This window comes from Hyla sarda (assembly GCF_029499605.1).
Source record: "Hyla sarda isolate aHylSar1 chromosome 2 unlocalized genomic scaffold, aHylSar1.hap1 SUPER_2_unloc_10, whole genome shotgun sequence".
Lineage (NCBI taxonomy): Eukaryota > Metazoa > Chordata > Amphibia > Anura > Hylidae > Hyla > Hyla sarda.
In genome coordinates this window covers 342501-357500 of record NW_026607597.1, presented here as the reverse complement: position 1 = coordinate 357500, position 15000 = coordinate 342501, and positions in this window count along the sequence as shown.

The following is a 15000-nucleotide window of genomic DNA, read 5'->3' as shown; positions in this document are numbered from 1 at the left end:
GGGCGAGCGCGGCTCCGCCGTGACAAACGCATTGTGGGAAAAAGTGCCGCACGCCAGGACGCCGGCCGGCCCGGGCAGCGGGAGACGGCCCTCGCCACTCTGCTCACCCGGGCGCCGGCGGCCGGCGTGGTGCCGGACGCCTCCAGGGGCCCCCGCCGCAGGGACCCCGCCCTGTGCCTCTCAAGTTCACCTCTGCGGAGGGACGACCCCTTCCCGGGCGGAGGTTGTTCCGCCAGGGGGGGTATACCCTGCAGGCCCGAGCATTGGCACAATGCAGCATCGTGGGGAGGGAGACCATCTCGCCTTACCCGGCACGGGCTCCAAAGCCCGGCCGAACGAGGGGGTCGCTCCCCGCCGGATCGCGCCTCGCTTGATCGATCGGGGGACCTTACACGGGGGAAAACACGGAAATATGCCCTTAGCTCCGCCCCTCCGGTCCAAAGAGAGGGCAGGCCACGCGCGCATCACCCCGGGGTCCAGGGAACCTCAGCGGACCGCCTGCCGAAGTTGCTCGACTCGCTCGACGTCCCAGCTCTCTGGCACAGGTGGCCGTTCGAAGGTACCCGGTCGCGATGCTGTGATACACTTTTATGAACGCGTACCACTCCAACATGCCCAGCTCGTGGAACTGTCACCTGGATTCAGCTTTCAAATCCGATCTCATAGCGGTTCTCAGTTTCGAGAAAATCGTCAGGCCTGGAAGTCGGTCAGGGGACCTTTGCAGAGGCCTTGCCCGGGTTCGGTTGACCTTCCTGGGCACAGGGACCCGCACCTACCCCTGGCCGACAACCGGGACTTTGACATTTTTTTTCTCGCCTCCGTGGGGTCCGGGGGGGCGCGTCGGCACCACCCCTGGGGCCGGGGGCCCATCGGCGGACCGCCCGCCGTACTCGCTCGACTCGCTCGACACTTCCGCCTCCCCGCCACGGGGGGGTCAACATCGACAAACCTGTGCCCAAGGACAGCGCGCCCTGCCTGGGTACAGGGACCCGCGCCTCCCGCCCTGGTTCTCCGTCAAAGGTCCCAAGGCCTGGAAGTCTGTCAGGGGACCCTTCCAGAGGCCTTGCCCGGGTTCAGTGCACCCTGCCTGGGCACAGGGACCCACACCTACCCCTGGCCGACAACCGGGACTTTGACATTCATCAGGGGTCCGCATCACCGATCTTGTGCCCAAGGACAGCGCGCCCTGCCTGGGTACAGGGACCCGCGCCTCCCGCCCTGGCTCAACCCGCTCAACTCACTCGACATCCCAGCTCTCTGGCACAGGTGGCCGTTCGAAGGTACCCGGTCGCGATGCTGCGATACACTTTTATGAACGCGTACCACTCCAACATGCCCAACTCGTGGAACTGTCGCCTGGATTCAGCTTTCAAATCCGATATCATAGCGGTTCTCAGTTTCGAGAAAATCGTCAGGCCTGGAAGTCGGTCAGGGGACCTTTGCAGAGGCCTTGCCCGGGTTCGGTTGACCTTCCTGGGCACAGGGACCCGCACCTACCCCTGGCCGACAACCGGGACTTTGACATTTTTTTTCTCGCCTCCGTGAGGTCCGGGGGGGCGCGTCGGCACCACCCCTGGGGCCGGGGGCCCATCGGCGGACCGCCCGCCGTACTCGCTCGACGCTTCCGCCTCCCCGCCGCGGGGGGTCCACGTCGACGATCCTGTGCCCAAGGATAGCGCGCCCTGCCTGGGTACAGGGACCCGCGCCTCCCGCCCTGGTTCTCCGTCAAAGGTCCCAAGGCCTGGAAGTCTGTCAGGGGACCCTTCCGGAGGCCTTGCCCGGGTTCAGTGCACCCTGCCTGGGCACAGGGACCCACACCTACCCCTGGCCGACAACCGGGACTTTGACATTCATCAGGGGTCCGCATCACCGATCTTGTGCCCAAGGACAGCGCGCCCTGCCTGGGTACAGGGACCCGCGCCTCCCGCCCTGGCTCAACCCGCTCAACTCACTCGACATCCCAGCTCTCTGGCACAGGTGGCCGTTCGAAGGTACCCGGTCGCGATGCTGCGATACACTTTTATGAACGCGTACCACTCCAACATGCCCAACTCGTGGAACTGTCGCCTGGATTCAGCTTTCAAATCCGATATCATAGCGGTTCTCAGTTTCGAGAAAATCGTCAGGCCTGGAAGTCGGTCAGGGGACCTTTGCAGAGGCCTTGCCCGGGTTCGGTTGACCTTCCTGGGCACAGGGACCCGCACCTACCCCTGGCCGACAACCGGGACTTTGACATTTTTTTTCTCGCCTCCGTGAGGTCCGGGGGGGCGCGTCGGCACCACCCCTGGGGCCGGGGGCCCATCGGCGGACCGCCCGCCGTACTCGCTCGACTCGCTCGACGCTTCCGCCTCCCCGCCGCGGGGGGTCCACGTCGACGATCCTGTGCCCAAGGATAGCGCGCCCTGCCTGGGTACAGGGACCCGCGCCTCCCGCCCTGGTTCTCCGTCAAAAGTCCCGAGGCCTGGAAGTCTGTCAGGGGACCCTTCCGGAGGCCTCGCCCGGGTTCAGTGCACCCTGCCTGGGCACAGGGACACACACTTACCCCTGGCCGACAACCGGACTTTGACGGTTTTTCGTATGGCCCACCCTGGGGGTCCAGGGGTGTCGAGGGCCCTCGGCAGACCGCCCGCCGTACTCGCTCGACTATGTCGAGTCTGTCGACGCTTCCACCTCCCCGCCGCGGGGGGGTCCACATCGACGATCCTGTGCCCAAGGATAGCGCGCCCTGCCTGGGTACAGGGACCCGCGCCTCCCGCCCTGGTTCTCCGTCAAAAGTCCCAAGACCTGGAAGTCTGTCAGGGGACCCTTCCGGAGGCCTTGCCCGGGTTCGGTGCACCCTGCCTGGGCACAGGGACATACACTTACCCCTGGCCGACAACCGGACTTTGACGATTTTTCGTCTGGCCCACCCTGGGGGTCCGGGGGGACGGGGGACCCTCGGCGGACCGCCCGCCAGACTGGCTCGACTCGCTCGACGTCCCAGCTCTCTGGCACAGGTGGCCGTTCGAAGGTACCCGGTCGCGATGCTGTGATACACTTTTATGAACGCGTACCACTCCGACATGCCCAGCTCATGGAACTGTCGCCTGGATTCGGCTTTCAAATCCGATCTCATAGTGGTTCTCAGTTTTGAGATAATCATCATGTCTGGAGGTCTGTCAGGGGACCCTTCCAGATGACTTGCCCAGGTTCAGTGCACCCTGCCTGGGCACAAGGATACACACTTCCCACGGGCCAACCACCAGACTTTTAACATTTTCCCTCGACTCCGTGGGGTCCGGGTCGGCGCGTCGGCACCGGCCGACCGGACGTCGTCCTCGCTCGACTATGTCGAATATGTCGACGCTTCCCCTTCCCCGCCGCGGGGGGGTCCGCGTCGACGATCCTGTGCCCAAGGATAGCGCGCCCTGCCTGGGTACAGGGACCCGCGCCTCCCGCCCTGGTTCTCTGTCAAAAGTCACGAGGCCTGGAAGTCTGTCAGGGGACCCTTCCGGAGGCCTCGCCCGGGTTTGGTGCACCCTGCCTGGGCACAGGGACACACACTTACCCCTGGCCGACAACCAGACTTTGACATTTTTCCGTCTGGCCCTCCCCGGGGGGTCCAGGGGCATCGGGGGCCCTCGGCCGACCGGACGTCGTCCTCGCTCGACTATGTCGAATATGTCGACGCTTCCCCTTCCCCGCCGCGGGGGGGTCCGCGTCGACGATCCTGTGCCCAAGGATAGCGCGCCCTGCCTGGGTACAGGGACCCGCGCCTCCCGCCCTGGTTCTCTGTCAAAAGTCCCGAGGCCTGGAAGTCTGTCAGGGGACCCTTCCGGAGGCCTCGCCCGGGTTTGGTGCACCCTGCCTGGGCACAGGGACACATACTTACCCCTGGCCGACAACCAGACTTTGACATTTTTCCGTCTGGCCCTCCCCGGGGGGTCCAGGGGCATCGGGGGCCCTCGGCCGACCGGACGTCGTCCTCGCTCGACTATGTCGAATATGTCGACGCTTCCCCTTCCCCGCCGCGGGGGGGTCCGCGTCGACGATCCTGTGCCCAAGGATAGCGCGCCCTGCCTGGGTACAGGGACCCGCGCCTCCCGCCCTGGTTCTCTGTCAAAAGTCCCGAGGCCTGGAAGTCTGTCAGGGGACCCTTCCGGAGGCCTCGCCCGGGTTTGGTGCACCCTGCCTGGGCACAGGGACACATACTTACCCCTGGCCGACAACCAGACTTTGACATTTTTCCGTCTGGCCCTCCCCGGGGGGTCCAGGGGCATCGGGGGCCCTCGGCCGACCGGACGTCGTCCTCGCTCGACTATGTCGAATATGTCGACGCTTCCCCTTCCCCGCCGCGGGGGGGTCCGCGTCGACGATCCTGTGCCCAAGGATAGCGCGCCCTGCCTGGGTACAGGGACCCGCGCCTCCCGCCCTGGTTCTCTGTCAAAAGTCCCGAGGCCTGGAAGTCTGTCAGGGGACCCTTCCAGAGGCCTCGCCCGGGTTCAGTGCACCCTGCCTGGGCACAGGGACACACACTTACCCCTGGCCGACAACCAGACTTTGACATTTTTCCGTCTGGCCCTCCCCGGGGGGTCCAGGGGCATCGGGGGCCCTCGGCCGACCGGACGTCGTCCTCGCTCGACTATGTCGAATATGTCGACGCTTCCCCTTCCCCGCCGCGGGGGGGTCCGCGTCGACGATCCTGTGCCCAAGGATAGCGCGCCCTGCCTGGGTACAGGGACCCGCGCCTCCCGCCCTGGTTCTCTGTCAAAAGTCCCGAGGCCTGGAAGTCTGTCAGGGGACCCTTCCGGAGGCCTCGCCCGGGTTTGGTGCACCCTGCCTGGGCACAGGGACACACACTTACCCCTGGCCGACAACCAGACTTTGACATTTTTCCGTCTGGCCCACCCCGGGGGGTCCAGGGGCATCGGGGGCCCTCGGCCGACCGGACGTCGTCCTCGCTCGACTATGTCGCAAATGTCGACGCTTCCCCTTCCCCGCCGCGGGGGGGTCCGCGTCGACGATCCTGTGCCCAAGGATAGCGCGCCCTGCCTGGGTACAGGGACCCGCGCCTCCCGCCCTGGTTCTCTGTCAAAAGTCCCGAGGCCTGGAAGTCTGTCAGGGGACCCTTCCGGAGGCCTCGCCCGGGTTTGGTGCACCCTGCCTGGGCACAGGGACACACACTTACCCCTGGCCGACAACCAGACTTTGACATTTTTCCGTCTGGCCCACCCCGGGGGGTCCAGGGGCATCGGGGGCCCTCGGCCGACCGGACGTCGTCCTCGCTCGACTATGTCGCAAATGTCGACGCTTCCCCTTCCCCGCCGCGGGGGGGGGGTCCGCGTCGACGATCCTGTGCCCAAGGACGGTGCACCCTGCCTGGGCACAGGGACACACACATCAATCGGGACTTTGTCGCTCAGCCTAAGAAGGTCGGCCTGAAGCACTGTCGTGCGTCCCGACGGGGTCCGCACACCCGCCCGCCGGTGCCGCTGCCTTCCTCCGGGTGTGCCCTCTCCGGGGATACCATGCGCGGGGTGGGCGAACCCTCCCGGGGGTCCAGGGACCGGTGCCAAACACCCCGCACACAGCGATCTCGACCTTGTGAATGTTACGCTCAGCCTACTTCGGGGCCACGCTGCACCGCCCGTGCGGGTTCGCGCACCCACCCGGTGGTCCCGCTGCCTTCCTCCGGGTGTGCCCTCTCCGGGGATACCATGCGCGGGGTGTGCGAACCCTCCCGGGGGTCCAGGGACCGGTGCCAAACACCCCGCGCACAGCGATCTCGACCTTGTCAATGTTACGCTCAGCCTAATTCGGGGCCACGCTGCACCGCCCGTGCGGGTTCGCGCACCCACCCGGTGGTCCCGCTGCCTTCCTCCGGGTGTGCCCTCTCTGGGGATACCATGCGCGGGGTGTGCGAAGCCTCCCGGGGGTCAGGGACCGGTGCCAAACACCCCGCGCACAGCGATCTCGACCTTGTCAATGTTACGCTCAGCCTACTTCGGGGCCACGCTGCACCGCCCGTGCGGGTTCGCGCACCCACCCGGTGGTCCCGCTGCCTTCCTCCGGGTGTGCCCTCTCTGGGGATACCGTGCGCGGGGTGTGCGAACCCTCCCGGGGGTCCAGGGACCGGTCCCAAACACCCCGCACACAGCGATCTCGACCTTGTCAATGTTACGCTCAGCCTATGAAGGAGCTCCGCCGGGCGTCCCGACGGGGTCCGCCCACCCGCCCGGCGGTCCCGCTGCCTTCCTCTGGGTGTCCGCTCTCCGGGACTCCCAAGCCCAGGGTGGGCGAGGGGGGTCCAGTGGCCGTCAGGCAGCCATCCCGCTCGCGTGTTCTGGGACGGCTCAGCCCCCCTCCGTGAGGGAGGCCGAGGGAGGGCGGCTTAGGTGCGGTCCTGCTGCGCGCACTCCGATGCCCACAGCTTAGGGGAGAGGCCCGGGGAACGAGGCGTGCCGACACGGGACCGGAGTCTCGCGGGCAGCCTCGAGGACCCTGTTCTCCCGCACCGAGACACGGTTGCGCTTCCTGCCGGACCACCCGGCCGCCCTCCCTAGGGCCCTTCGTGACCACCGACCCCTCCACCGCTCCGGGTTCGGGGATCCCGTGCCCGGGGTGGGCGCGCCCTGCCTGGGATGCAGGGACCCACGCTTAGCCCCCCTGGCATGTCGATCGGGACTCTGTCAATTTTACGCTCAGCCTACGAAGGGGCTCCACCGGGCGGCCCGTCGGGGTCCGCCCACCCGCCCGGCGGTCCCACTGCCTTCCTCCGGGTGTCCGCTCTCCGGGGATCCCCTGCCCGGGGTATGCTCAGCGGGGTCCAGTGGCCGTCAGGCAGCCGTCCCCCTGGCATTTTCTGGGACGGCTCGGCCCCCTCCGCGAGGGAGGCCGAGGGAGGGCGGCTGAGGTGCGGTCCTGCTGCGCGCACTCCGACACCCACGGCTTAGGGGAGAGGCCCGGGGAACGAGGCGTGCCGAGTCGGGACCGGAGTCTCGCGGGCAGCCTCGAGGACCCTGTTCTCCCGCACCGAGACGCGGTTGCGCTTCCTGCCGGACCACCCGGCCGCCCTCCCTAGGGCCCTTCGTGACCACCGACCCCTCCACCGCTCCGGGTTCGGGGATCCCGTGCCCGGGGTGGGCGCGCCCTGCCTGGGATGCAGGGACCCACGCTTAGCCCCCCTGGCTTGTCGATCGGGACTCTGTCAATTTTACGCTCAGCCTACGAAGGGGCTCCGCCGGGCGGCCCGTCGGGGTCCGCCCACCCGCCCGGCGGTCCCACTGCCTTCCTCGGGGTGTCCGCTCTCCGGGGATCATCTGCCCGGGGTAGGCTCAGCGGGGTCCAGTGGCCGTCGGGCAGCCGTCCCCCTGGCATTTTCTGGGACGGCTCAGCCCCCTCCGCGAGGGAGGCTGAGGGAGGGCGGCTGAGGTGCGGTCCTGCTGCGCGCACTCCGACACCCACGGCTTAGGGGAGAGGCCCGGGGAACGAGGCGTGCCGAGTCGGGACCGGAGTCTCGCGGGCAGCCTCGAGGACCCTGTTCTCCCGCACCGAGACGCGGTTGCGCTTCCTGCCGGACCACCCGGCCGCCCTCCCTAGGGCCCTTCGTGACCACCAACCCCTCCACCGCTCCGGGTTCGGGGATCCCGTGCCCGGGGTGGGCGCGCCCTGCCTGGGATGCAGGGACCCACGCTTAGCCCCCCTGGCATGTCGATCGGGACTCTGTCAATTTTACGCTCAGCCTACGAAGGGGCTCCACCGGGCGGCCCGTCGGGGTCCGCCCACCCGCCCGGCGGTCCCACTGCCTTCCTCCGGGTGTCCGCTCTCCGGGGATCCCCTGCCCGGGGTATGCTCAGCGGGGTCCAGTGGCCGTCAGGCAGCCGTCCCCCTGGCATTTTCTGGGACGGCTCGGCCCCCTCCGCGAGGGAGGCCGAGGGAGGGCGGCTGAGGTGCGGTCCTGCTGCGCGCACTCCGACACCCACGGCTTAGGGGAGAGGCCCGGGGAACGAGGCGTGCCGAGTCGGGACCGGAGTCTCGCGGGCAGCCTCGAGGACCCTGTTCTCCCGCACCGAGACGCGGTTGCGCTTCCTGCCGGACCACCCGGCCGCCCTCCCTAGGGCCCTTCGTGACCACCGACCCCTCCACCGCTCCGGGTTCGGGGATCCCGTGCCCGGGGTGGGCGCGCCCTGCCTGGGATGCAGGGACCCACGCTTAGCCCCCCTGGCTTGTCGATCGGGACTCTGTCAATTTTACGCTCAGCCTACGAAGGGGCTCCGCCGGGCGGCCCGTCGGGGTCCGCCCACCCGCCCGGCGGTCCCACTGCCTTCCTCGGGGTGTCCGCTCTCCGGGGATCATCTGCCCGGGGTAGGCTCAGCGGGGTCCAGTGGCCGTCGGGCAGCCGTCCCCCTGGCATTTTCTGGGACGGCTCAGCCCCCTCCGCGAGGGAGGCTGAGGGAGGGCGGCTGAGGTGCGGTCCTGCTGCGCGCACTCCGACACCCACGGCTTAGGGGAGAGGCCCGGGGAACGAGGCGTGCCGAGTCGGGACCGGAGTCTCGCGGGCAGCCTCGAGGACCCTGTTCTCCCGCACCGAGACGCGGTTGCGCTTCCTGCCGGACCACCCGGCCGCCCTCCCTAGGGCCCTTCGTGACCACCAACCCCTCCACCGCTCCGGGTTCGGGGATCCCGTGCCCGGGGTGGGCGCGCCCTGCCTGGGATGCAGGGACCCACGCTTAGCCCCCCTGGCTTGTCGATCGGGACTCTGTCAATTTTACGCTCAGCCTACGAAGGGGCTCCGCCGGGCGGCCCGTCGGGGTCCGCCCACCCGCCCGGCGGTCCCACTGCCTTCCTCGGGGTGTCCGCTCTCCGGGGATCCCCTGCCCGGGGTAGGCTCAGCGGGGTCCAGTGGCCGTCGGGCAGCCGTCCCCCTGGCGTTTTCTGGGACGGCTCGGCCCCCTCCGCGAGGGAGGCCGAGGGAGGGCGGCTGAGGTGCGGTCCTGCTGCGCGCACTCCGACACCCACGGCTTAGGGGAGAGGCCCGGGGAACGAGGCGTGCCGAGTCGGGACCGGAGTCTCGCGGGCAGCCTCGAGGACCCTGTTCTCCCGCACCGAGACGCGGTTGCGCTTCCTGCCGGACCACCCGGCCGCCCTCCCTAGGGCCCTTCGTGACCACCAACCCCTCCACCGCTCCGGGTTCGGGGATCCCGTGCCCGGGGTGGGCGCGCCCTGCCTGGGATGCAGGGACCCACGCTTAGCCCCCCTGGCTTGTCGATCGGGACTCTGTCAATTTTACGCTCAGCCTACGAAGGGGCTCCGCCGGGCGGCCCGTCGGGGTCCGCCCACCCGCCCGGCGGTCCCACTGCCTTCCTCCGGGTGTCCGCTCTCCGGGGATCCCCTGCCCGGGGTAGGCTCAGCGGGGTCCAGTGGCCGTCGGGCAGCCGTCCCCCTGGCGTTTTCTGGGACGGCTCGGCCCCCTCCGCGAGGGAGGCCGAGGGAGGGCGGCTGAGGTGCGGTCCTGCTGCGCGCACTCCGACACCCACGGCTTAGGGGAGAGGCCCGGGGAACGAGGCGTGCCGAGACGGGACCGGAGTCTCGCGGGCAGCCTCGAGGACCCTGTGGGGCCTTGGTTCTCCCGCACCGGGGCACAGTTGCGCTTCCTGCCAGACCACCCGGCCGCCCTCCCTAGGGGCCTTCATGACCACCGACCCCTCCACCACTCCGGGTTCGGGGATCCCATGCCCGGGGTGGGCACACCCTGCCTGGGATGCAGGGACCCACGCTTAGCCCCCCCGGGCATGTCAATCGGGACTCTGGCAATTTTACGCTCAGCCTACGAAGGGGCTCCGCCGGGCGGCCCGTCGGGGTCCGCCCACCCGCCCGGCGGTCCCGCTGCCTTCCTCCAGGTGTCCGCTCTCCAAGGATCCCCTGCCAGGGTGGGCTCAGCGGGGTCCAGTGGCCATCGGGCAGCCGTCCCCCTGGCGTTTTCTGGGACGGCTCGGCCCCCCTCCGCGAGGGAGGCCGAGGGAGGGCGGCTGAGGTGCGGTCCTGCTGCGCGCACTCCGACACCCACGGCTTAAGGGAGAGGCCCGGGGAACGAGGCGTGCCGAGACGGGACCGGAGTCTCGCGGGCAGCCTCGAGGACCCTGTGGGGCCTTGGTTCTCCCGCACCGGGACGCGGTTACGCTTCCTGCCGGACCACCCGGCCGCCCTCCCTAGGGCCCTTCGTGATCACGCAACAATAGATCGATCTAGTGACCTTCAAAGATGGATATACCCTTCCGGACCATGCCATGGTGCGATGCAGCATCAGGGGATCAATCCCTCTCGCCTTAGCCGACACGGGCTCCAGAGCCCGGCCGAACGAGAGGGTCGCTCCCCGCCGGATCGTGCGTCAAAATCACCATCTGGAGATATTGCGAATAATGCTATTAGCTCGGCCCGCTCTCCTCAGCCGGGCACCGGACACCTCTGGGAGTCCCAACTCCGTTCCACTCAAGCTTGCCTCTCGGGAGGGACGACCCCTTTCCCAGCAGGAGTTCCACCGGGAGGGGGTATACCCTAAGGGCCCCGAGCCCCAGTGCGATGCGGCATCAGGGTGAACAAGACCCTCTCGCCTTCGCTGACACGGGCTCCACAGCCCGGCCAAACGAGAGGGTAGCTCCCCGCCAGATCGCACCTTGCCAGATCAATCGAGAAATATGCCCTTAGCTAGGCCCCTCCGGTCCAAAGAGGGGGGACAGCCCACGCGCACATCTCCCCAGGGTCTGGGGAACCTCGGCGGACCGCCCGCCAAACTTGCTCAACTGGCTCAACGTCCCAGCTCTCTGGCACAGGTGGCCGTTCGAAGGTACCCGGTCGCGATGCTGCGATACACTTTTATGAACGCGTACCACTCTCTCATGCCCAGATCATGGAACTGTCGCCCGGATTCGGCTTTCAAATTCGATCTCATAGCGGTTCTCAGTTTCGAGATAATCGTCAGGCCTGGAAGTCTTTCGGGGGACCCTTCCAGAGGCCTTGCCTGGGTTCGGTGGACCCTGCCCGGGCACAGGGACCCACACCTCCCCCTGGCCGACAACCGGGACTCATATTCTGTCAGGGGTACGTGTCGCCCATCCTGTTCCCAAGGACGGCGCGCCCTGCCTGGGTACAGGGACCCGCGCCTCCCGCCCTCTTAGCCTCTCCCGGTCTGTGCGTGCAAGGGGACCCTTCTGGAGGCTTTGCCCGGGGACCGCCCAGCCCCGGGTCGGGTACGTGAACCGGCCCCGTCTCCCCCGGAATTCACCGTGGGAGAAGGCAGGGGTTCTTCCGCAGGCGAGCCCGCGCTCGGCCCTGGCGTACCCCGAGAGAGCAGCCGTGCTTCTCGCTCTCCTGCTATCCCCAGGCAGGTGGCCGTTCTGAGGTAGCCGGTCGCCACGCTGCTATGCAGTTTTATGAACGCGTGCCACTCTGTCATGCCCGACTCGTGGAACTGTCACCCGGATTCAGCCTTCGAATCCGTTCTCATAGCGGTTCTCGGTTTCGAGATAATCGTCAGGCCTGGAAGTCTTTCGGGGGACCCTTCCCGAGGCATTGCCCGAGTTCGGTGGACCCTGCCTGGGCACAGGGACCCACACCTCCCCCTGGCCGACAACCGGGACTCCTATTCTGTCAGGGGTACTTGTCGCCCATCCTGTTCCCAAGGACGGCGCGCCCTGCCTGGGTACAGGGACCCGCGCCTCCCGCCCTCTTAGCCTCTCCCGGTCTGTGCGTGCAAGGGGACCCTTCTGGAGGCTTTGCCCGGGGACCGCCCAGCCCCGGGTCGGGTACGTGAACCGGCCCCGTCTCCCCCGGAATTCACCGTGGGAGAAGGCAGGGGTTCTTCCGCAGGCGAGCCCGCGCTCGGCCCTGGCGTACCCCGAGAGAGCAGCCGTGCTTCTCGCTCTCCTGCTATCCCCAGGCAGGTGGCCGTTCTGAGGTAGCCGGTCGCCACGCTGCTATGCAGTTTTATGAACGCGTGCCACTCTGTCATGCCCGACTCGTGGAACTGTCACCCGGATTCAGCCTTCGAATCCGTTCTCATAGCGGTTCTCGGTTTCGAGATAATCGTCAGGCCTGGAAGTCTTTCGGGGGACCCTTCCCGAGGCATTGCCCGAGTTCGGTGGACCCTGCCTGGGCACAGGGACCCACACCTCCCCCTGGCCGACAACCGGGACTCCTATTCTGTCAGGGGTACTTGTCGCCCATCCTGTTCCCAAGGACGGCGCGCCCTGCCTGGGTACAGGGACCCGCGCCTCCCGCCCTGGTTCTCTGTCAAATGTCCCGAGGCCTGGAAGTCTGTCGGGGGCCCTTTACAGAGGCCTTGCCCGGGTTCGGTGCACCCTGCCTGGGCACAGGGACCCACACCTCCCCCTGGCCGACATCCAGGACTTGGGACTTTGTCGCCTCCGGGGGGACCGGGGCGCCTCGGCAGACCGCCCGCCAAGGTTGGCCGACACGCCCTACACGCCTCCGCTCCCCGCCGCCGGGGGGGGGGGCAGCATCACCGATCCTGTGCCCAAGGACGGCGCGCCCTGCCTGGGTACAGGGACCCGCGCCTCCCGCCCTGGTTCTCTTTGCCCTTCAGGGGACCCTTCCAGATGCTTTGCACGGGGAACTCGTGTACTTGTACAGCCTTCCCCCCCAGGAACGAACCATTTGTACCGTTGAATTATTCGACACGGCACACTTGATCCGTTCTTGTGGGAACGACCGGCATAGGCCCACCTTCCTCGGGTACTCATCTGGCATTCGCCCCCTTGGACCAAAAAAAACCACTCAGTGTAATCAGTTCAAACCGACACTTTATTGAGACAATCGCATCACAGTAGCTGCAGTACCTCGTCCCGCCCTACGGGCACCCGCCTCACCCGTCTCCTCTGCCTCAAACACCCGCGCCGTGGCTGCTGCAGCGGCGGCGGGTCATCACAGCGCCTAAGTCGGATCTGAAGTGACCGTCCAGCTACGGTCCCTGTCACCTGGCGTCCGCCCCCGGCCTCCGGCCCAGCTCCAGCTACCGGGACCCGGCCACTCCCGCTGGCCTGCGGCCTCTCGCCCCGCCCGGCCCGCACAACCAATTCACTCCCGTGGCATATATCATCGAGTGTCTTCTCTCGGTACACTCGTTCGGCAGTCAAATTGGAGTGCGAGAGGTAACGGGCGAAGAGCGATTTCTCGGCATCAGTGCACAGCGCCACAGTGTTCGTCTCGCACACTTTCCGCACCAGCACGCTCGGTACGCTCTTCAGGCCATACCGGTTATGGTATCGCCTCATGTCGTTTGACGGATTATAGAGCTCAGCCGAGGTGGTGGACACAAAAAACTCCTCTGGCTCCTGCTCGTCCAGGAGGAGCGGCCTGACGCAGTCGTGGTAGACGGAGAACCAGGCCTCTTCCTGGGCATTTAACGCAAAAGAAGCCACTTGCTTGGTGGAGGTTTTGTGATTTTGAACACCGACAACCGAATACACTTGCCCACCGTACTCATGCCTCACTCTACGCTGCCACTCGGACACACGCAGGTTTTTTACTACACCTGGCCGTTGCAGATGCTTCAGGATCAGAAGGGCCTGTAGGTAATACAGGATTTCGAGGGCATGGGCCCGAGTCGGATCACCCTCCCTGGCCGCCCGCACGCTCATTAGGAAATTTGGCCTAGCAACCTCGAGCAGGCGCCGACACTGCTCCGGCGTCGCACTGGCCTTATCGAGGCCAAGGTATCGCTTTTGAACTACCTCCCTCGAAACGCCTTTCGACAGGACCTTCTGGAGGTCATCCAAGACCGAGGAGATGTGCTGACAAGACCGAAAGAGGCGAGGCCTCTGCACCGGTAAATTCGTCGCTCGCATCTGATAGCGCAGGAAACGCCGAACGCACTTAAGATAGTTCAGGACGGTTTGCTCAGTCAATAGCTGATCGCGCAGCCGGGTGAAAAAAGCATGCACTTTCTCAATGTCTCTAACCCAGCTCAGGTCCGTGCTGTGTGGGTTTACAAAGTAGAGGAACCGCGCCACGTTCTCCACCTCTTGCCGGTATCGCTTCACGCCTAGTGTGACCCGGAGATACGTAGCGAAGCCGGCCAGTGCCGGGCACCGCACATCGTGTCGGCGATAAAGCCCGGCCCTCTTCATATTCCGCCGTTTTTCGGTGGTCCACTTCACGCTTTGGGCCCTGAAGGAAAGAGACAAAGAAAGGATGCCATTAACACTCGATACTACCGACCTAGGGGAAAAAAAACGCATCACACACCCTAAGAGCGAAATAGACCTCGCGGTCCTTTCATCCACTTCATGCGCACCATGGTCAACCTGCTCGGGGCTCGTGGCTATATCAGACTCGCTCTGGGTAGTCTCTTGGCTGCTCTGCTCGGAACTGCTGGATCTGGCTCCGCCTGCGCTGGGCTCCGCTGCGGGCACAACTAGCTCCTCACAACCGTCACGCTCCTGGGCTTCATCATCATCATCATTCGAAACGGACTGCTCAACCTCGGGGGACGGCCTATCAACCACCTTAAAGCCTCGCTCATGAAGGAAAGTCACGAAGGACTCCAGAGAGTCCAGCCTCTCTATATCGCCATAGCGGATCGTTGTGCCCTTTGAGGCAATAGACATAACCGCAGTTCTTGCCTCTTCCATTGCCGCATTTAGCCGGCTTTCGCTCCGGATCCGGCGGCAATACCTACGAAGGTGAATGGATAATGCCTTCTGCACCTTGTGGCAATAGGGGCACGTGAGCGGCATCCGCTTAGCCCTGCAGGAGGAGGATAAGAGAATAAGAGGTTAGACAACGGAACCTACTGGGGACTACGTTAGGAAGGCATGAGAGGAGCGTCCACTTACCGCTTTCGTGCGCTGCTGTCAGGAGGCTGCTGCATGTCAGGAGGTTCTTCCATGATCGCCCGGAAACGCCAACTGGACGCCAGCCCGCCGAGTTTAAATACCGGAAGAACGCCAGGCGCACCGCCCCACTCTGCGTCTCTGAGATGACGCAATACAGCAGCGACGGAAG